Source organism: Equus caballus, unplaced genomic scaffold (assembly GCF_041296265.1).
Source record: "Equus caballus isolate H_3958 breed thoroughbred unplaced genomic scaffold, TB-T2T haplotype2-0000440, whole genome shotgun sequence".
Lineage (NCBI taxonomy): Eukaryota > Metazoa > Chordata > Mammalia > Perissodactyla > Equidae > Equus > Equus caballus.
Genome location: NW_027222395.1, coordinates 8,484,450 through 8,506,922, shown reverse-complemented (window position 1 = coordinate 8,506,922; position 22,473 = coordinate 8,484,450).

The window sequence follows — 22,473 nt, the reverse complement described above, 5'->3', positions numbered from 1 at the left end:
CTGTCTTGCCTCCAGCTCTTTAGGAAGCTGACAAACAACTCGCTTTCCACAGTCCTGTTACAGCAGACCGGGGAACTTCTCATACAAAGGCAGCTCAAATGGCATTTCTTCCCAGCCCTTAACTCGCAGCTGTAGGACTCCTGATTCTGCCGCAATTCCACCTGGCCAGCCAGGCTCAGACGAAATGCCTACATCTCCCCCTGAAGCAACTGGGCTGAGTCCCAAATGATTGAGCGTCCACGTGCTTAGGAGGCGATAGACTGCACGCCTTTTTCCAACCACCATTGTGCACTGCTGGAGAGAGTGTCGGAAAGCAGCTATGTCAGAAAGACCCCTTTGCTCTCAGCCGTGCCCTTCATTGCTCAAGACGTGGAATGCACAATGCACTGGCTCCCCCCCTCAAGCGGCGACAAGCCACAGACCATCTTCCTTCCATCTCTTTAGGAAGTTGAACAAGAACTCGCTTTCAACAGTGCTCTTTCTGTGTCCTGGCAACATCTCATACAAAGGCAGCTGATATGCCATTTCTTTTCAGCGCTTAACTCGCAGATTTGGAACTTCTGCTCCTGCCACATTTCCACCTTGCCAACCCGGCTCACGAAATGTCTACATCTTCCCCTTCAGCCACGAGGAAGAGGCCCAGATGACTGTGCTTCCGCATGCTTAGCAGGAGCAGACAATAGGCTTTTTACAAACCGCCATTGTGCACTGGCTCAGAGAGTGTCAGAATGCACCTATTTCAGAAAGAGCCCTTTGCTCTCAGCCGTGCCCTCCATTGCTCTAGAGGTGGAAGGCACAAAGCACTGCCTCCATCCTTCAATTGGAGACAAGCCATATACTGTGTTGCCTCCAGCTCTTTAGGAAGCTGACAAACAACTCGCTTTCCACAGTCCTGTTACAGCAGACCGGGGAACTTCTCATACAAAGGCAGCTCAAATGGCATTTCTTCCCAGCCCTTAACTCGCAGCTTTAGGACTCCTGCTTCTGCCGCAATTCCACCTGGCCAAACCGGCTCAGACGAAATGCCTACATCTTCCCCTGAAGCAACTGGGCTGAGTCCCAAATGATTGAGCGTCCACGTGCTTAGGAGGCGATAGACTGCACGCCTTTTTCCAACCACCATTGTGCACTGCTGGAGAGAGTGTCGGAAAGCAGCTATGTCAGAAAGACCCCTTTGCTCTCAGCCGTGCCCTTCATTGCTCTAGACGTGGAATGCACAATGCACTGGCTCCCCCCCCCCAAGGCGCGACAAGCCACAGACCATCTTCCTTCCATCTCTTTAGGAAGCTGAGCAAGAACTCGCTTTCAACAGTGCTCTTTCTGTGTCCTGGCAACATCTCATACAAAGGCAGCTGATAGGCCATTTCTTTTCAGCGCTTAACTCGCAGATTTGGAACTTCTGCTCCTGCCACATATCCACCTGGCCAACCCGGGTCAGACGAAATGTCTACATCTTCCCCTTCAGCAACGGGGACGAGGCCCAGATGACTGTGCTTCCGCATGCTTAGCAGGAGCAGACAATAGGCTTTTTACAAACCGCCATTGTGCACTGGCTCAGAGAGTGTCAGAATGCACCTATGTCAGAAAGGGCCCTTGGATCTCAGCCGTGCCCTCCATTGCTCTAGAGGTGGAAGGCACAAAGCACTGCCTCCATCCTTCAATTGGAGACAAGCCAGCAGCTGTCCTGCTTCCAGCTCTTTAGGAAGCTGGGAAAGCACTCGCATTGCACAGTGCTCTTACAGCGTCCTGGGAACGTCTCATACAAAGGCAGCTGAACACCGTGTCTTTTCAGCCCTTAACTCACCAATCTGCAACATCTGCTTCTGCCGCAGTTCCACCTTGCCAACCCGGCTCAGATGAAATGCCTGCATCTTCTCCTGAAGCGACTGTGCTGATTCCCAAAAGATTGAGCATCCACATGCTTAGGAGGCGATAAACTGCATGCCTTTTTCCAACCACCATTTTACACTGCTTAGAGAGCGTCGGAAAGCAGCTATGTCAGAAAGGCCCCTTTGCTCTCAGCCATGCCCTCCATTGCTCTCGAGGTGGAAGGCTCAAGGCACTGGTTCTGGATCCACCCCTCAATGGGAGACAAACCACATCTTGGCCTGCTTCCAGCTCTTTAGGAAGTGGAGAAAAAACTCCCTTTCCACAGTGCTCTTACAGCGTCCTGGGAACATCTCATCCAAAGGAGGCTGAACGCCGTTTCTTTTCAGCACTTCACTCGCCAGTCTGGGACATCTGCATCCTGCACGTTTCCACCTTGCCAAACCGGCTCAGAAGAAATGCCTACATCTTCCCCTTGAGCAATGGGGATGAGGCCCATAGTGTTGTGGTTCCACATGCTGAGGAGGAGAGAGACAATAGGCTTTTAACTAACCACGAAGTGCAACGGTTGGGAGAGTGTCAGAAAGCACCAATGGCAGAAAGACCCCTTTACTCTCAGCCGCGCCCTCCATTGCTGTAGAGGTGGAAGGCACAAAGCACTGCCTCCATCCTTCAATGGGAGAAAAGCCATAAACTGTCTTGCCTCCAGCTCTTTAGGAAGCTGGGAAAGAACTCGCTTTCCACAGTGCTGTTAGCGCATACGAGCAAACTCTCATATCGAGGCAGCTCAAACGCCATTTCTTCCCAGTGCTTAACTGGCCGCTTTAGGACTTCCGCTTCTGCCACAGTTAAACCTTGCCAACCCGCCTCTGACGAAATGCCTACATCTTCCCCTTAAGCAACGGGGGCGAAGCCCACATGATTGTGCTGCCACATGCTTAGCAGGAGCAGACAATAGGCTTTTTACAAACCGCCATTGTGCACTGGGTCAGAGAGTGTCAGAATGCACCTATGTCAGAAAGGGCCCTTTGCTCTCAGCCGTGCCCTCCATTGCTCTAGAGGTGGAAGGCACAGAGCACTGCCTCCATCCTTCAATTGGAGACAAGCCATAAACTGTCTTGCCTCCAGCTCTTTAGGAAGCTGACAAACAACTCGCTTTCCACAGTCCTGTTACAGCAGACCGGGGAACTTCTCATACCAAGGCAGCTCAAATGGCATTTCTTCCCAGCCCTTAACTCGCAGCTGTAGGACTCCTGCTGCTGCCGCAATTCCACCTTGCCAACCCGGCTCAGACGAAATGCCTACATCTACCCCTGAAGCAACTGGGCTGAGTCAAAAATGATTGAGCGTCCACGTGCTTAGGAGGCGATAGACTGCACGCCTTTTTCCAACCACCATTGTGCACTTCTGGAGAGAGTGTCGGAAAGCAGCTATGTCAGAAAGACCCCTTTGCTCTCAGCCGTGCCCTTGAATGCTCTAGACGTGGAATGCACAATGCACTGGCTCCCCCCCTCAAGCGGCGACAAGCCACAGACCATCTTCCTTCCATCTCTTTAGGAAGCTGAGCAAGAACTCGCTTTCAACAGTGCTCTTTCTGTGTCCTGGCAACATCTCATACAAAGGCAGCTGATATGCCATTTCTTTTCAGCGCTTAACCCGCAGATTTGGAACTTCTGCTCCTGCCACATTTCCACCTGGCCAACCCGGCTCAGACGAAATGTCTACATCTTTCCCGTCAGCAACGGGGACGAGGCCCAGATGACTGTGCTTCCGCATGCTTAGCAGGTGCAGACAATAGGCTTTTTACAAACCGCCATTGTGCACTGGGTCAGAGAGTGTAAGAATGCACCTATGTCAGAAAGGGCCCTTTGCTCTCAGCTGTGCCCTCCATTGCTCTAGAGGTGGAAGGCACAAAGCACTGCCTCCTTCCTTCAATTGGAGACAAGCCATAAACTGTCTTGCCTCCAGCTCTTTAGGAAGCTGACAAACAACTCGCTTTACACAGTCCTGTTACAGCAGACCGGGGAACTTCTCATACCAAGGCAGCTCAAATGGCATTTCTTCCCAGCCCTTAACTCGCAGCTGTAGGACTCCTGCTTCTGCCGCAATTCCACCTTGCCAACCCGGCTCAGGCGAAATGCCTACATCTTCCCCTGAAGCAACTGGGCTGAGTCCCAAATGATTGAGCGTCCACGTGCTTAGGAGGCGATAGACTGCACGCCGTTTTCCAACCACCATTGTGCACTGCTGGAGAGAGTTTCGGAAAGCAGCTATGTCAGAAAGACTCCTTTGCTCTCAGCCGTGCCCTTCATTGCTCTAGACGTGGAATGCACAATGCACTGGCTACGCCCCTCAAGCGGCGACAAGCCACAGACCATCTTCCTTCCATCTCTTTAGGAAGCTGAGCAAGAACTCGCTTTCAACAGTGCTCTTTCTGTGTCCTGGCAACATCTCATACAAAGGCAGCTGATATGCCATTTCTTTTCAGCGCTTAACTCGCAGATTTGGAACTTCTGCTCCTGCCACATTTCCACCTGGCCAACCCGGCTCAGACGAAATGTCTACATCTTCCCCTTCAGCAACGGGGACGAGGCCCAGATGACTGTGCTTCCGCATGCTTAGCAGGAGCAGACAATAGGCTTTTTACAAACCGCCATTGTGCACTGGGTCAGAGAGCGTCAGAATGCACCTATGTCAGAAAGGGCCCTTGGATCTCAGCCGTGCCCTCCATTGCTCTAGAGGTGGAAGGCACAAAGCACTGCCTCCATCCTTCAATTGGAGACAAGCCAGCAACTGTCCTGCTTCCAGCTCTTTAGGAAGCTGGGAAAGCACTCGCATTGCACAGTGCTCTTACAGCGTCCTGGGAACGTCTCATACAAAGGCAGCTGAACACCGTGTCTTTTCAGCCCTTAACTCACCAATCTGCAACAGCTGCTTCTGCCGCATTTCCACCTTGCCAAGCTGGCTCAGACGAAATGCCTGCATCTTCCCCTGAAGCGACTGTGCTGATTCCCAAATGATTTAGCATCCACATGCTTAGGAGGCGATAAACTGCATGCCTTTTTCCAACCACCATTTTACACTGCTTAGAGAGCGTCGGAAAGCAGCTATGTCAGAAAGGCCCCTTTGCTCTCAGCCATGCCCTCCATTGCTCTCGAGGTGGAAGGCACAAGGCACTGGTTCTGGATCCACCCCTCAATGGGAGACAAACCACATCGTGGCCTGCTTCCAGCTCTTTAGGAAGTGGAGAAAAAACTCCCTTTCCACAGTGCTCTTACAGCGTCCTGGGAACATCTCATACATAGGAGGCTGAATGCCGTTTCTTTTCAGCACTTCACTCGCCAGTCTGGGACATCTGCATCCTGCACGTTTCCACCTTGACAACCCGGCTCAGACGAAATGCCTACATCCTCCCCTTGAGCAATTGGGATGAGGCCCATAGGATTGTGGTTCCACATGCTGAGGAGGAGAGAGACAATAGGCTTTTAACTAACCATGAAGTGCAACGGTTGGGAGAGTGTCAGAAAGCACCAATGGCAGAAAGACCCCTTTACTCTCAGCCGCGCCCTCCATTGCAGTAGAGGTGGAAGGCACAAAGCACTGCCTCCATCCTTCAATGGGAGACAAGCCATAAACTGTCTTGCCTCCAGCTCTTTAGGAAGCTGGGAAAGAACTCGCTTTCCACAGTGCTGTTAGCGCATACGAGCAATCTCTCATACCGAGGCAGCTCAAACGCCATTTCTTCCCAGTGCTTAACTGGCCGCTTTAGGACTTCCGCTTCTGCCACAGTTCCACCTTGCCAACCCGCCTCAGACGAAATGCCTACATCTTCCCCTTAAGCAACGGGGGCGAAGCCCACATGATTGTGCTGCCACATGCTTAGCAGGAGCAGACAATAGGCTTTTTACAAACCGCCATTGTGCACTGGCTCAGAGAGTGTCAGAATGCACCTATGTCAGAAAGGGCCCTTTGCTCTCAGCCGTGCCCTCCATTGCTCTAGAGGTGGAAGGCACAAAGCACTGCCTCCATCCTTCAATTGGAGACAAGCCATAAACTGGGTTGCCTCCAGCTCTTTAGGAAGCTGACAAACAACTCGCTTTCCACAGTCCTGTTACAGCAGACCGGGGAACTTCTCATACCAAGGCAGCTCAAATGGCATTTCTTCCCAGCCCTTAACTCGCAGCTGTAGGACTCCTGCTGCTGCCGCAATTCCACCTGGCCAACCCGGCTCAGACGAAATGCCTACATCTACCCCTGAAGCAACTGGGCTGAGTCAAAAATGATTGAGCGTCCACGTGCTTAGGAGGCGATAGACTGCACGCCTTTTTCCAACCACCATTGTGCACTGCTGGAGAGAGTGTCGGAAAGCAGCTATGTCAGAAAGACCCCTTTGCTCTCAGCCGTGCCCTTGAATGCTCTAGACGTGGAATGCACAATGCACTGGCTCCCCCCCTCAAGCGGCGACAAGCCACAGACCATCTTCCTTCCATCTCTTTAGGAAGCTGAGCAAGAACTCGCTTTCAACAGTGCTCTTTCTGTGTCCTGGCAACATCTCATACAAAGGCAGCTGATAGGCCATTTCTTTTCAGCGCTTAACCCGCAGATTTGGAACTTCTGCTCCTGCCACATTTCCACCTGGCCAACCCGGCTCAGACGAAATGTCTACATCTTCCCCGTCAGCAACGGGGACGAGGCCCAGATGACTGTGCTTCCGCATGCTTAGCAGGTGCAGACAATAGGCTTTTTACAAACCGCCATTGTGCACTGGGTCAGAGAGTGTAAGAATGCACCTATGTCAGAAAGGGCCCTTTGCTCTCAGCTGTGCCCTCCATTGCTCTAGAGGTGGAAGGCACAAAGCACTGCCTCCATCCTTCAATTGGAGACAAGCCATAAACTGTCTTGCCTCCAGCTCTTTAGGAAGCTGACAAACAACTCGCTTTACACAGTCCTGTTACAGCAGACCGGGGAACTTCTCATACCAAGGCAGCTCAAATGGCATTTCTTCCCAGCCCTTAACTCGCAGCTGTAGGACTCCTGCTTCTGCCGCAATTCCACCTTGCCAACCCGGCTCAGGCGAAATGCCTACATCTTCCCCTGAAGCAACTGGGCTGAGTCCCAAATGATTGAGCGTCCACGTGCTTAGGAGGCGATAGACTGCACGCCGTTTTCCAACCACCATTGTGCACTGCTGGAGAGAGTTTCGGAAAGCAGCTATGTCAGAAAGACCCCTTTGCTCTCAGCCGTGCCCTTCATTGCTCTAGACGTGGAATGCACAATGCACTGGCTACCCCCCTCAAGCGGCGACAAGCCACAGACCATCTTCCTTCCATCTCTTTAGGAAGCTGAGCAAGAACTCGCTTTCAACAGTGCTCTTTCTGTGTCCTGGCAACATCTCATACAAAGGCAGCTGATATGCAATTTCTTTTCAGCGCTTAACTCGCAGATTTGGAACTTCTGCTCCTGCCACATTTCCACCTGGCCAACCCGGCTCAGGCGAAATGTCTACATCTTCCCCTTCAGCAACGGGGACGAGGCCCAGATGACTGTGCTTCCGCATGCTTAGCAGGAGCAGACAATAGGCTTTTTACAAACCGCCATTGTGCACTGGCTCAGAGAGTGTCAGAATGCACCTATGTCAGAAAGGGCCCTTGGATCTCAGCCGTGCCCTCCATTGCTCTAGAGGTGGAAGGCACAAAGCACTGCCTCCTTCCTTCAATTGGAGACAAGCCAGCAACTGTCCTGCTTCCAGCTCTTTAGGAAGCTGGGAAAGCACTCGCATTGCACAGTGCTCTTACAGCGTCCTGGGAACGTCTCATACAAAGGCAGCTGAACACCGTGTCTTTTCAGCCCTTAACTCACCAATCTGCAACATCTGCTTCTGCCGCATTTCCACCTTGCCAACACGGCTCAGACGAAATGCCTGCATCTTCCCCTGAAGCGACTGTGCTGATTCCCAAATGATTGAGCATCCACAGGCTTAGGAGGCGATAAACTGCATGCCTTTTTCCAACCACCATTTTACACTGCTTAGAGAGCGTCGGAAAGCAGCTATGTCAGAAAGGCCCCTTTGCTCTCAGCCATGCCCTCCATTGCTCTCGAGGTGGAAGGCACAAGGCACTGGTTCTGGATCCACCCCTCAATGGGAGACAAACCACATCTTGGCCTGCTTCCAGCTCTTTAGGAAGTGGAGAAAAATCTCCCTTTCCACAGTGCTCTTACAGCGTCCTGGGAACATCTCATCCAAAGGAGGCTGAACGCCGTTTCTTTTCAGCACTTCACTCGCCAGTCTGGGACATCTGCATCCTGCACGTTTCCACCTTGACAACCCGGCTCAGACGAAATGCCTACATCCTCCCCTTGAGCAATTGGGATGAGGCCCATAGGATTGTGGTTCCACATGCTGAGGAGGAGAGAGACAATAGGCTTTTAACTAACCATGAAGTGCAACGGTTGGGAGAGTGTCAGAAAGCACCAATGGCAGAAAGACCCCTTTACTCTCAGCCGCGCCCTCCATTGCAGTAGAGGTGGAAGGCACAAAGCACTGCCTCCATCCTTCAATGGGAGACAAGCCATAAACTGTCTTGCCTCCAGCTCTTTAGGAAGCTGGGAAAGAACTCGCTTTCCACAGTGCTGTTAGCGCATACGAGCAAACTCTCATACAGAGGCAGCTCAAACGCCATTTCTTCCCAGTGCTTAACTGGCCGCTTTAGGACTTCCGCTTCTGCCACAGTTCCACCTTGCCAACCCGCCTCAGAGGAAATGCCTACATCTTCCCCTTAAGCAACGGGGGCGAAGCCCACATGATTGTGCTGCCACATGCTTAGCAGGAGCAGACAATAGGCTTTTTACAAACCGCCATTGTGCACTGGCTCAGAGAGTGTCAGAATGCACCTATGTCAGAAAGGGCCCTTTGCTCTCAGCCGTGCCCTCCATTGCTCTAGAGGTGGAAGGCACAAAGCACTGCCTCCATCCTTCAATTGGAGACAAGCCATAAACTGTCTTGCCTCCAGCTCTTTAGGAAGCTGACAAACAACTCGCTTTCCACAGTCCTGTTACAGCAGACCGGGGAACTTCTCATACAAAGGCAGCTCAAATGGCATTTCTTCCCAGCCCTTAACTCGCAGCTGTAGGACTCCTGATTCTGCCGCAATTCCACCTGGCCAGCCAGGCTCAGACGAAATGCCTACATCTCCCCCTGAAGCAACTGGGCTGAGTCCCAAATGATTGAGCGTCCACGTGCTTAGGAGGCGATAGACTGCACGCCTTTTTCCAACCACCATTGTGCACTGCTGGAGAGAGTGTCGGAAAGCAGCTATGTCAGAAAGACCCCTTTGCTCTCAGCCGTGCCCTTCATTGCTCAAGACGTGGAATGCACAATGCACTGGCTCCCCCCCTCAAGCGGCGACAAGCCACAGACCATCTTCCTTCCATCTCTTTAGGAAGTTGAACAAGAACTCGCTTTCAACAGTGCTCTTTCTGTGTCCTGGCAACATCTCATACAAAGGCAGCTGATATGCCATTTCTTTTCAGCGCTTAACTCGCAGATTTGGAACTTCTGCTCCTGCCACATTTCCACCTGGCCAACCCGGCTCACGAAATGTCTACATCTTCCCCTTCAGCCACGAGGAAGAGGCCCAGATGACTGTGCTTCCGCATGCTTAGCAGGAGCAGACAATAGGCTTTTTACAAACCGCCATTGTGCACTGGCTCAGAGAGTGTCAGAATGCACCTATTTCAGAAAGAGCCCTTTGCTCTCAGCCGTGCCCTCCATTGCTCTAGAGGTGGAAGGCACAAAGCACTGCCTCCATCCTTCAATTGGAGACAAGCCATATACTGTGTTGCCTCCAGCTCTTTAGGAAGCTGACAAACAACTCGCTTTCCACAGTCCTGTTACAGCAGACCGGGGAACTTCTCATACAAAGGCAGCTCAAATGGCATTTCTTCCCAGCCCTTAACTCGCAGCTTTAGGACTCCTGCTTCTGCCGCAATTCCACCTGGCCAAACCGGCTCAGACGAAATGCCTACATCTTCCCCTGAAGCAACTGGGCTGAGTCCCAAATGATTGAGCGTCCACGTGCTTAGGAGGCGATAGACTGCACGCCTTTTTCCAACCACCATTGTGCACTGCTGGAGAGAGTGTCGGAAAGCAGCTATGTCAGAAAGACCCCTTTGCTCTCAGCCGTGCCCTTCATTGCTCTAGACGTGGAATGCACAATGCACTGGCTCCCCCCCCCCAAGGCGCGACAAGCCACAGACCATCTTCCTTCCATCTCTTTAGGAAGCTGAGCAAGAACTCGCTTTCAACAGTGCTCTTTCTGTGTCCTGGCAACATCTCATACAAAGGCAGCTGATAGGCCATTTCTTTTCAGCGCTTAACTCGCAGATTTGGAACTTCTGCTCCTGCCACATATCCACCTGGCCAACCCGGGTCAGACGAAATGTCTACATCTTCCCCTTCAGCAACGGGGACGAGGCCCAGATGACTGTGCTTCCGCATGCTTAGCAGGAGCAGACAATAGGCTTTTTACAAACCGCCATTGTGCACTGGCTCAGAGAGTGTCAGAATGCACCTATGTCAGAAAGGGCCCTTGGATCTCAGCCGTGCCCTCCATTGCTCTAGAGGTGGAAGGCACAAAGCACTGCCTCCATCCTTCAATTGGAGACAAGCCAGCAGCTGTCCTGCTTCCAGCTCTTTAGGAAGCTGGGAAAGCACTCGCATTGCACAGTGCTCTTACAGCGTCCTGGGAACGTCTCATACAAAGGCAGCTGAACACCGTGTCTTTTCAGCCCTTAACTCACCAATCTGCAACATCTGCTTCTGCCGCAGTTCCACCTTGCCAACCCGGCTCAGATGAAATGCCTGCATCTTCTCCTGAAGCGACTGTGCTGATTCCCAAAAGATTGAGCATCCACATGCTTAGGAGGCGATAAACTGCATGCCTTTTTCCAACCACCATTTTACACTGCTTAGAGAGCGTCGGAAAGCAGCTATGTCAGAAAGGCCCCTTTGCTCTCAGCCATGCCCTCCATTGCTCTCGAGGTGGAAGGCTCAAGGCACTGGTTCTGGATCCACCCCTCAATGGGAGACAAACCACATCTTGGCCTGCTTCCAGCTCTTTAGGAAGTGGAGAAAAAACTCCCTTTCCACAGTGCTCTTACAGCGTCCTGGGAACATCTCATCCAAAGGAGGCTGAACGCCGTTTCTTTTCAGCACTTCACTCGCCAGTCTGGGACATCTGCATCCTGCACGTTTCCACCTTGCCAAACCGGCTCAGAAGAAATGCCTACATCTTCCCCTTGAGCAATGGGGATGAGGCCCATAGTGTTGTGGTTCCACATGCTGAGGAGGAGAGAGACAATAGGCTTTTAACTAACCACGAAGTGCAACGGTTGGGAGAGTGTCAGAAAGCACCAATGGCAGAAAGACCCCTTTACTCTCAGCCGCGCCCTCCATTGCTGTAGAGGTGGAAGGCACAAAGCACTGCCTCCATCCTTCAATGGGAGAAAAGCCATAAACTGTCTTGCCTCCAGCTCTTTAGGAAGCTGGGAAAGAACTCGCTTTCCACAGTGCTGTTAGCGCATACGAGCAAACTCTCATATCGAGGCAGCTCAAACGCCATATCTTCCCAGTGCTTAACTGGCCGCTTTAGGACTTCCGCTTCTGCCACAGTTAAACCTTGCCAACCCGCCTCTGACGAAATGCCTACATCTTCCCCTTAAGCAACGGGGGCGAAGCCCACATGATTGTGCTGCCACATGCTTAGCAGGAGCAGACAATAGGCTTTTTACAAACCGCCATTGTGCACTGGGTCAGAGAGTGTCAGAATGCACCTATGTCAGAAAGGGCCCTTTGCTCTCAGCCGTGCCCTCCATTGCTCTAGAGGTGGAAGGCACAGAGCACTGCCTCCATCCTTCAATTGGAGACAAGCCATAAACTGTCTTGCCTCCAGCTCTTTAGGAAGCTGACAAACAACTCGCTTTCCACAGTCCTGTTACAGCAGACCGGGGAACTTCTCATACCAAGGCAGCTCAAATGGCATTTCTTCCCAGCCCTTAACTCGCAGCTGTAGGACTCCTGCTGCTGCCGCAATTCCACCTTGCCAACCCGGCTCAGACGAAATGCCTACATCTACCCCTGAAGCAACTGGGCTGAGTCAAAAATGATTGAGCGTCCACGTGCTTAGGAGGCGATAGACTGCACGCCTTTTTCCAACCACCATTGTGCACTTCTGGAGAGAGTGTCGGAAAGCAGCTATGTCAGAAAGACCCCTTTGCTCTCAGCCGTGCCCTTCAATGCTCTAGACGTGGAATGCACAATGCACTGGCTCCCCCCCTCAAGCGGCGACAAGCCACAGACCATCTTCCTTCCATCTCTTTAGGAAGCTGAGCAAGAACTCGCTTTCAACAGTGCTCTTTCTGTGTCCTGGCAACATCTCATACAAAGGCAGCTGATATGCCATTTCTTTTCAGCGCTTAACCCGCAGATTTGGAACTTCTGCTCCTGCCACATTTCCACCTGGCCAACCCGGCTCAGACGAAATGTCTACATCTTCCCCGTCAGCAACGGGGACGAGGCCCAGATGACTGTGCTTCCGCATGCTTAGCAGGTGCAGACAATAGGCTTTTTACAAACCGCCATTGTGCACTGGGTCAGAGAGTGTAAGAATGCACCTATGTCAGAAAGGCCCCTTTGCTCTCAGCCATGCCCTCCATTGCTCTCGAGGTGGAAGGCACAAGGCACTGGTTCTGGATCCACCCCTCAATGGGAGACAAACCACATCTTGGCCTGCTTCCAGCTCTTTAGGAAGTGGAGAAAAATCTCCCTTTCCACAGTGCTCTTACAGCGTCCTGGGAACATCTCATACAAAGGAGGCTGAACGCCGTTTCTTTTCAGCACTTCACTCGCCAGTCTGGGACATCTGCATCCTGCACGTTTCCACCTTGACAACCCGGCTCAGACGAAATGCCTACATCCTCCCCTTGAGCAATTGGGATGAGGCCCATAGGATTGTGGTTCCACATGCTGAGGAGGAGAGAGACAATAGGCTTTTAACTAACCACGATGTGCAACGTTTGGGAGAGTGTCAGAAAGCACCAATGGCAGAAAGACCCCTTTACTCTCAGCCGCGCCCTCCATTGCTGTAGAGGTGGAAGGCACAAAGCACTGCCTCCATCCTTCAATGGGAGACAAGCCATAAACTGTCTTGCCTCCAGCTCTTTAGGAAGCTGGGAAAGAACTCGCTTTCCACAGTGCTGTTAGCGCATGCGAGCAAACTCTCATACCGAGGCAGCTCAAACGCCATTTCTTCCCAGTGCTTACCTGGCCGCTTTAGGACTTCCGCTTCTGCCACAGTTCCACCTTGCCAACCCGGCTCAGACGAAATGCCTACATCTTCCCCTTAAGCAATGGGGGTGAAGCCCACATGACTGTGCTGCCACATGCTTAGCAGGAGCAGACAATAGGCTTTTTAATAACCGCCTTTTTGTACTGGGTCAGAGAGTGTCAGAATGCACCTATGTCAGAAAGGGCCCTTTGCTCTCAGCCGTGCCCTCCATTGCTATAGAGGTGGAAGGCACAAAGCACTGCATCCATCCTTCAATTGGAGACAAGCCAGCAACTGTCCTGCTTCCAGCTCTTTAGGAAGCTGGGAAAGGACTCGCATTCCACAGTGCTCTTACAGCCTCCTGGGAACGTCCCATAGAAAGGCAGCTGAACACCGTGTCTTTTCAGCCCTTAACTCACCAATCTGCAACATCTGCTTCTGCCGCATTTCCATCTTGCCAACCCAGCTCAGACGAAATGCCTGCATCTTCCCCTGAAGCGACTGTGCTGATTCCCAAATGATTTAGCATCCACATGCTTAGGAGGCGATAAACTGCATGCCTTTTTCCAACCACCATTTTACACTGCTTAGAGAGCGTCGGAAAGCAGCTATGTCAGAAAGGCCCCTTTGCTCTCAGCCATGCCCTCCATTGCTCTCGAGGTGGAAGGCACAAGGCACTGGTTCTGGATCCACCCCTCAATGGGAGACAAACCACATCGTGGCCTGCTTCCAGCTCTTTAGGAAGTGGAGAAAAAACTCCCTTTCCACAGTGCTCTTACAGCGTCCTGGGAACATCTCATACATAGGAGGCTGAATGCCGTTTCTTTTCAGCACTTCACTCGCCAGTCTGGGACATCTGCATCCTGCACGTTTCCACCTTGACAACCCGGCTCAGACGAAATGCCTACATCCTCCCCTTGAGCAATTGGGATGAGGCCCATAGGATTGTGGTTCCACATGCTGAGGAGGAGAGAGACAATAGGCTTTTAACTAACCATGAAGTGCAACGGTTGGGAGAGTGTCAGAAAGCACCAATGGCAGAAAGACCCCTTTACTCTCAGCCGCGCCCTCCATTGCAGTAGAGGTGGAAGGCACAAAGCACTGCCTCCATCCTTCAATGGGAGACAAGCCATAAACTGTCTTGCCTCCAGCTCTTTAGGAAGCTGGGAAAGAACTCGCTTTCCACAGTGCTGTTAGCGCATACGAGCAAACTCTCATACCGAGGCAGCTCAAACGCCATTTCTTCCCAGTGCTTAACTGGCCGCTTTAGGACTTCCGCTTCTGCCACAGTTCCACCTTGCCAACCCGCCTCAGACGAAATCCCTACATCTTCCCCTTAAGCAACGGGGGCGAAGCCCACATGATTGTGCTGCCACATGCTTAGCAGGAGCAGACAATAGGCTTTTTACAAACCGCCATTGTGCACTGGCTCAGAGAGTGTCAGAATGCACCTATGTCAGAAAGGGCCCTTTGCTCTCAGCCGTGCCCTCCATTGCTCTAGAGGTGGAAGGCACAAAGCACTGCCTCCATCCTTCAATTGGAGACAAGCCATAAACTGGGTTGCCTCCAGCTCTTTAGGAAGCTGACAAACAACTCGCTTTCCACAGTCCTGTTACAGCAGACCGGGGAACTTCTCATACCAAGGCAGCTCAAATGGCATTTCTTCCCAGCCCTTAACTCGCAGCTGTAGGACTCCTGCTGCTGCCGCAATTCCACCTGGCCAACCCGGCTCAGACGAAATGCCTACATCTACCCCTGAAGCAACTGGGCTGAGTCAAAAATGATTGAGCGTCCACGTGCTTAGGAGGCGATAGACTGCACGCCTTTTTCCAACCACCATTGTGCACTTCTGGAGAGAGTGTCGGAAAGCAGCTATGTCAGAAAGACCCCTTTGCTCTCAGCCGTGCCCTTGAATGCTCTAGACGTGGAATGCACAATGCACTGGCTCCCCCCCTCAAGCGGCGACAAGCCACAGACCATCTTCCTTCCATCTCTTTAGGAAGCTGAGCAAGAACTCGCTTTCAACAGTGCTCTTTCTGTGTCCTGGCAACATCTCATACAAAGGCAGCTGATAGGCCATTTCTTTTCAGCGCTTAACCCGCAGATTTGGAACTTCTGCTCCTGCCACATTTCCACCTGGCCAACCCGGCTCAGACGAAATGTCTACATCTTCCCCGTCAGCAACGGGGACGAGGCCCAGATGACTGTGCTTCCGCATGCTTAGCAGGTGCAGACAATAGGCTTTTTACAAACCGCCATTGTGCACTGGGTCAGAGAGTGTAAGAATGCACCTATGTCAGAAAGGGCCCTTTGCTCTCAGCTGTGCCCTCCATTGCTCTAGAGGTGGAAGGCACAAAGCACTGCCTCCATCCTTCAATTGGAGACAAGCCATAAACTGTCTTGCCTCCAGCTCTTTAGGAAGCTGACAAACAACTCGCTTTACACAGTCCTGTTACAGCAGACCGGGGAACTTCTCATACCAAGGCAGCTCAAATGGCATTTCTTCCCAGCCCTTAACTCGCAGCTGTAGGACTCCTGCTTCTGCCGCAATTCCACCTTGCCAACCCGGCTCAGGCGAAATGCCTACATCTTCCCCTGAAGCAACTGGGCTGAGTCCCAAATGATTGAGCGTCCACGTGCTTAGGAGGCGATAGACTGCACGCCGTTTTCCAACCACCATTGTGCACTGCTGGAGAGAGTTTCGGAAAGCAGCTATGTCAGAAAGACCCCTTTGCTCTCAGCCGTGCCCTTCATTGCTCTAGACGTGGAATGCACAATGCACTGGCTACCCCCCTCAAGCGGCGACAAGCCACAGACCATCTTCCTTCCATCTCTTTAGGAAGCTGAGCAAGAACTCGCTTTCAACAGTGCTCTTTCTGTGTCCTGGCAACATCTCATACAAAGGCAGCTGATATGCAATTTCTTTTCAGCGCTTAACTCGCAGATTTGGAACTTCTGCTCCTGCCACATTTCCACCTGGCCAACCCGGCTCAGGTGAAATGTCTACATCTTCCCCTTCAGCAACGGGGACGAGGCCCAGATGACTGTGCTTCCGCATGCTTAGCAGGAGCAGACAATAGGCTTTTTACAAACCGCCATTGTGCACTGGCTCAGAGAGTGTCAGAATGCACCTATGTCAGAAAGGGCCCTTGGATCTCAGCCGTGCCCTCCATTGCTCTAGAGGTGGAAGGCACAAAGCACTGCCTCCTTCCTTCAATTGGAGACAAGCCAGCAACTGTCCTGCTTCCAGCTCTTTAGGAAGCTGGGAAAGCACTCGCATTGCACAGTGCTCTTACAGCGTCCTGGGAACGTCTCATACAAAGGCAGCTGAACACCGTGTCTTTTCAGCCCTTAACTCACCAATCTGCAACATCTGCTTCTGCCGCATTTCCACCTTGCCAACACGGCTCAGACGAAATGCCTGCATCTTCCCCTGAAGCGACTGTGCTGATTCCCAAATGATTGAGCATCCACAGGCTTAGGAGGCGATAAACTGCATGCCTTTTTCCAACCACCATTTTACACTGCTTAGAGAGCGTCGGAAAGCAGCTATGTCAGAAAGGCCCCTTTGCTCTCAGCCATGCCCTCCATTGCTCTCGAGGTGGAAGGCACAAGGCACTGGTTCTGGATCCACCCCTCAATGGGAGACAAACCACATCTTGGCCTGCTTCCAGCTCTTTAGGAAGTGGAGAAAAATCTCCCTTTCCACAGTGCTCTTACAGCGTCCTGGGAACATCTCATACAAAGGAGGCTGAACGCCGTTTCTTTTCAGCACTTCACTCGCCAGTCTGGGACATCTGCATCCTGCACGTTTCCACCTTGACAACCCGGCTCAGACGAAATGCCTACATCCTCCCCTTGAGCAATTGGGATGAGGCCCATAGGATTGTGGTTCCACATGCTGAGGAGGAGAGAGACAATAGGCTTTTAACTAACCATGAAGTGCAACGGTTGGGAGAGTGTCAGAAAGCACCAATGGCAGAAAGACCCCTTTACTCTCAGCCGCGCCCTCCATTGCAGTAGAGGTGGAAGGCACAAAGCACTGCCTCCATCCTTCAATGGGAGACAAGCCATAAACTGTCTTGCCTCCAGCTCTTTAGGAAGCTGGGAAAGAACTCGCTTTCCACAGTGCTGTTAGCGCATACGAGCAAACTCTCATACCGAGGCAGCTCAAACGCCATTTCTTCCCAGTGCTTAACTGGCCGCTTTAGGACTTCCGCTTCTGCCACAGTTCCACCTTGCCAACCCGCCTCAGAGGAAATGCCTACATCTTCCCCTTAAGCAACGGGGGCGAAGCCCACATGATTGTGCTGCCACATGCTTAGCAGGAGCAGACAATAGGCTTTTTACAAACCGCCATTGTGCACTGGCTCAGAGAGTGTCAGAATGCACCTATGTCAGAAAGGGCCCTTTGCTCTCAGCCGTGCCCTCCATTGCTCTAGAGGTGGAAGGCACAAAGCACTGCCTCCATCCTTCAATTGGAGACAAGCCATAAACTGTCTTGCCTCCAGCTCTTTAGGAAGCTGACAAACAACTCGCTTTCCACAGTCCTGTTACAGCAGACCGGGGAACTTCTCATACAAAGGCAGCTCAAATGGCATTTCTTCCCAGCCCTTAACTCGCAGCTGTAGGACTCCTGATTCTGCCGCAATTCCACCTGGCCAGCCAGGCTCAGACGAAATGCCTACATCTCCCCCTGAAGCAACTGGGCTGAGTCCCAAATGATTGAGCGTCCACGTGCTTAGGAGGCGATAGACTGCACGCCTTTTTCCAACCACCATTGTGCACTGCTGGAGAGAGTGTCGGAAAGCAGCTATGTCAGAAAGACCCCTTTGCTCTCAGCCGTGCCCTTCATTGCTCAAGACGTGGAATGCACAATGCACTGGCTCCCCCCCTCAAGCGGCGACAAGCCACAGACCATCTTCCTTCCATCTCTTTAGGAAGTTGAACAAGAACTCGCTTTCAACAGTGCTCTTTCTGTGTCCTGGCAACATCTCATACAAAGGCAGCTGATATGCCATTTCTTTTCAGCGCTTAACTCGCAGATTTGGAACTTCTGCTCCTGCCACATTTCCACCTGGCCAACCCGGCTCACGAAATGTCTACATCTTCCCCTTCAGCCACGAGGAAGAGGCCCAGATGACTGTGCTTCCGCATGCTTAGCAGGAGCAGACAATAGGCTTTTTACAAACCGCCATTGTGCACTGGCTCAGAGAGTGTCAGAATGCACCTATTTCAGAAAGAGCCCTTTGCTCTCAGCCGTGCCCTCCATTGCTCTAGAGGTGGAAGGCACAAAGCACTGCCTCCATCCTTCAATTGGAGACAAGCCATATACTGTGTTGCCTCCAGCTCTTTAGGAAGCTGACAAACAACTCGCTTTCCACAGTCCTGTTACGGCAGACCGGGGAACTTCTCATACAAAGGCAGCTCAAATGGCATTTCTTCCCAGCCCTTAACTCGCAGCTTTAGGACTCCTGCTTCTGCCGCAATTCCACCTGGCCAAACCGGCTCAGACGAAATGCCTACATCTTCCCCTGAAGCAACTGGGCTGAGTCCCAAATGATTGAGCGTCCACGTGCTTAGGAGGCGATAGACTGCACGCCTTTTTCCAACCACCATTGTGCACTGCTGGAGAGAGTGTCGGAAAGCAGCTATGTCAGAAAGACCCCTTTGCTCTCAGCCGTGCCCTTCATTGCTCTAGACGTGGAATGCACAATGCACTGGCTCCCCCCCCCAAGGCGCGACAAGCCACAGACCATCTTCCTTCCATCTCTTTAGGAAGCTGAGCAAGAACTCGCTTTCAACAGTGCTCTTTCTGTGTCCTGGCAACATCTCATACAAAGGCAGCTGATAGGCCATTTCTTTTCAGCGCTTAACTCGCAGATTTGGAACTTCTGCTCCTGCCACATATCCACCTGGCCAACCCGGGTCAGACGAAATGTCTACATCTTCCCCTTCAGCAACGGGGACGAGGCCCAGATGACTGTGCTTCCGCATGCTTAGCAGGAGCAGACAATAGGCTTTTTACAAACCGCCATTGTGCACTGGCTCAGAGAGTGTCAGAATGCACCTATGTCAGAAAGGGCCCTTGGATCTCAGCCGTGCCCTCCATTGCTCTAGAGGTGGAAGGCACAAAGCACTGCCTCCATCCTTCAATTGGAGACAAGCCAGCAGCTGTCCTGCTTCCAGCTCTTTAGGAAGCTGGGAAAGCACTCGCATTGCACAGTGCTCTTACAGCGTCCTGGGAACGTCTCATACAAAGGCAGCTGAACACCGTGTCTTTTCAGCCCTTAACTCACCAATCTGCAACATCTGCTTCTGCCGCAGTTCCACCTTGCCAACCCGGCTCAGATGAAATGCCTGCATCTTCTCCTGAAGCGACTGTGCTGATTCCCAAAAGATTGAGCATCCACATGCTTAGGAGGCGATAAACTGCATGCCTTTTTCCAACCACCATTTTACACTGCTTAGAGAGCGTCGGAAAGCAGCTATGTCAGAAAGGCCCCTTTGCTCTCAGCCATGCCCTCCATTGCTCTCGAGGTGGAAGGCTCAAGGCACTGGTTCTGGATCCACCCCTCAATGGGAGACAAACCACATCTTGGCCTGCTTCCAGCTCTTTAGGAAGTGGAGAAAAATCTCCCTTTCCACAGTGCTCTTACAGCGTCCTGGGAACATCTCATCCAAAGGAGGCTGAACGCCGTTTCTTTTCAGCACTTCACTCGCCAGTCTGGGACATCTGCATCCTGCACGTTTCCACCTTGCCAAACCGGCTCAGAAGAAATGCCTACATCTTCCCCTTGAGCAATGGGGATGAGGCCCATAGTGTTGTGGTTCCACATGCTGAGGAGGAGAGAGACAATAGGCTTTTAACTAACCACGAAGTGCAACGGTTGGGAGAGTGTCAGAAAGCACCAATGGCAGAAAGACCCCTTTACTCTCAGCCGCGCCCTCCATTGCTGTAGAGGTGGAAGGCACAAAGCACTGCCTCCATCCTTCAATGGGAGAAAAGCCATAAACTGTCTTGCCTCCAGCTCTTTAGGAAGCTGGGAAAGAACTCGCTTTCCACAGTGCTGTTAGCGCATACGAGCAAACTCTCATATCGAGGCAGCTCAAACGCCATTTCTTCCCAGTGCTTAACTGGCCGCTTTAGGACTTCCGCTTCTGCCACAGTTAAACCTTGCCAACCCGCCTCTGACGAAATGCCTACATCTTCCCCTTAAGCAACGGGGGCGAAGCCCACATGATTGTGCTGCCACATGCTTAGCAGGAGCAGACAATAGGCTTTTTACAAACCGCCATTGTGCACTGGGTCAGAGAGTGTCAGAATGCACCTATGTCAGAAAGGGCCCTTTGCTCTCAGCCGTGCCCTCCATTGCTCTAGAGGTGGAAGGCACAGAGCACTGCCTCCATCCTTCAATTGGAGACAAGCCATAAACTGTCTTGCCTCCAGCTCTTTAGGAAGCTGACAAACAACTTGCTTTCCACAGTCCTGTTACAGCAGACCGGGGAACTTCTCATACCAAGGCAGCTCAAATGGCATTTCTTCCCAGCCCTTAACTCGCAGCTGTAGGACTCCTGATTCTGCCGCAATTCCACCTTGCCAACCCGGCTCAGACGAAATGCCTACATCTACCCCTGAAGCAACTGGGCTGAGTCAAAAATGATTGAGCGTCCACGTGCTTAGGAGGCGATAGACTGCACGCCTTTTTCCAACCACCATTGTGCACTTCTGGAGAGAGTGTCGGAAAGCAGCTATGTCAGAAAGACCCCTTTGCTCTCAGCCGTGCCCTTCAATGCTCTAGACGTGGAATGCACAAGGCACTGGCTCCCCCCCTCAAGCGGCGACAAGCCACAGACCATCTTCCTTCCATCTCTTTAGGAAGCTGAGCAAGAACTCGCTTTCAACAGTGCTCTTTCTGTGTCCTGGCAACATCTCATACAAAGGCAGCTGATATGCCATTTCTTTTCAGCGCTTAACCCGCAGATTTGGAACTTCTGCTCCTGCCACATTTCCACCTGGCCAACCCGGCTCAGACGAAATGTCTACATCTTCCCCGTCAGCAACGGGGACGAGGCCCAGATGACTGTGCTTCCGCATGCTTAGCAGGTGCAGACAATAGCCTTTTTACAAACCGCCATTGTGCACTGGGTCAGAGAGTGTAAGAATGCACCTATGTCAGAAAGGGCCCTTTGCTCTCAGCTGTGCCCTCCATTGCTCTAGAGGTGGAAGGCACAAAGCACTGCCTCCATCCTTCAATTGGAGACAAACCATAAACTGTCTTGCCTCCAGCTCTTTAGGAAGCTGACAAACAACTCGCTTTACACAGTCCTGTTACAGCAGACCGGGGAACTTCTCATACCAAGGCAGCTCAAATGGCATTTCTTCCCAGCCCTTAACTCGCAGCTGTAGGACTCCTGCTACTGCCGCAATTCCACCTTGCCAACCCGGCTCAGGCGAAATGCCTACATCTTCCCCTGAAGCAACTGGGCTGAGTCCCAAATGATTGAGCGTCCACGTGCTTAGGAGGCGATAGACTGCACGCCGTTTTCCAACCACCATTGTGCACTGCTGGAGATAGTGTCGGAAAGCAGCTATGTCAGAAAGACCCCTTTGCTCTCAGCCGTGCCCTTCATTGCTCTAGACGTGGAATGCACAATGCACTGGCTCCCCCTCTCAAGCGGCGACAAGCCACAGACCATCTTCCTTCCATCTCTTTAGGAAGCTGAGCAAGAACTCGCTTTCAACAGTGCTCTTTCTGTGTCCTGGCAACATCTCATACAAAGGCAGCTGATATGCAATTTCTTTTCAGTGCTTAACTCGCAGATTTGGAACTTCTGCTCCTGCCACATTTCCACCTGGCCAACCCGGCTCAGGCGAAATGTCTACATCTTCCCCTTCAGCAACGGGGACGAGGCCCAGATGACTGTGCTTCCGCATGCTTAGCAGGAGCAGACAATAGGCTTTTTACAAACCGCCATTGTGCACTGGCTCAGAGAGTGTCAGAATGCACCTATGTCAGAAAGGGCCCTTGGATCTCAGCCGTGCCCTCCATTGCTCTAGGGGTGGAAGGCACAAAGCACTGCCTCCTTCCTTCAATTGGAGACAAGCCAGCAACTGTCCTGCTTCCAGCTCTTTAGGAAGCTGGGAAAGCACTCGCATTGCACAGTGCTCTTACAGCGTCCTGGGAACGTCTCATACAAAGGCAGCTGAACACCGTGTCTTTTCAGCCCTTAACTCACCAATCTGCAACATCTGCTTCTGCCGCATTTCCACCTTGCCAACACGGCTCAGACGAAATGCCTGCATCTTCCCCTGAAGCGA